Here is a 1,143-nt window from a genome sequence, read left to right as displayed (position 1 = left end):
TGATCTAAGTGTCTATTCCTTCACTGATACTATAGTATCAGTATAGCAATATAGAAATCCTTACTACTATCAGGTAGAGTAATTCTTCCCACTTTATTCTTTATGCCAAGATTATTTGAGCAGTGTTATGGCCTGTATCTATTCCTAAATTTATCATGAGTGTGTGCTAGATTTTGTCAAATACTTCTTAACAGTGGTAATTGGTATGTTTATCAATTAGCCTGTTGGAGTGATAGATTACTTTATTTGACTTTCTAATTGAACTAGACTTGCCTATCTGGAATAAACCCTCCTTAGTAATGACATATAATTATTTTCATATTGTTGGATTAAATTTACCAAATTTTGTTGGAAAGTTTTCTGTTTAATTTCGTGGGAGATCTCAGTCTATACTTTCCCTTCTATGTCTATTTTTTATATCAGGACAAGACTGGCCTCTTCACATGAGTTGGAAAATATTCTTCTTTTATTTTTTGTAAGAGACTATGTAACATTGGTTTTAATTTTTCTGTATATATTTTGTACAAGTCTCAAGTGAAATCTCCTGAGTGTAAGGATTTATATTTCTAGCACTTTTAAATAGGAATTTTGTTATAGGACTTTTCACATTATTTGTTTCATCACTGCTGAGTTTTGGTAGTTTATAGTTCTTGAGGAAATAGTCCATTTCTTTTAATTTGTCAAATTTATGATACTAAAATTGTTTTTATTTTATCTTTATTATCCTTGAAATGGCTGTAGGGTTGGTAGTACTATACCACTTCATTCCAGACATCAATGATTTGTGTGTTCATTTTTTTTTGAAAGATTATTTAACATTAGCATTTTATAGAATATGTGTCTTCATTTTTGCCATACTTGGTAGAGGTTTAATAATTTTTTCTAAAAGTCTGCTTTTGGTTTTATTGATTTTCTTTATTGTTTTTGTATTTTCAGTGACACTAGGTTCTGTTCTTATTTTTAATTCTTCCCTTTTCTGCTTGCATTGCATTTGTTTTGCTCTTTTGGTTCCTGAAGAAACTAGGATATTTAAAGATATCTAGGATTCTTACTTAAGATTCATATATAAAGATAGGAGCTTAGATTATTGATTTGGGACCATTCTTCATATCTAATGTAAGCATTTTTTCTTTGTTTTAGTAC

Source organism: Heterocephalus glaber, unplaced genomic scaffold (assembly GCF_053883595.1).
Source record: "Heterocephalus glaber isolate CG9 unplaced genomic scaffold, H.glaber_assembly_v1.0 deba00000122, whole genome shotgun sequence".
NCBI classification, from domain to species: Eukaryota; Metazoa; Chordata; class Mammalia; order Rodentia; family Bathyergidae; genus Heterocephalus; species Heterocephalus glaber.
Note: the sequence above shows the minus strand (reverse complement) of the source record.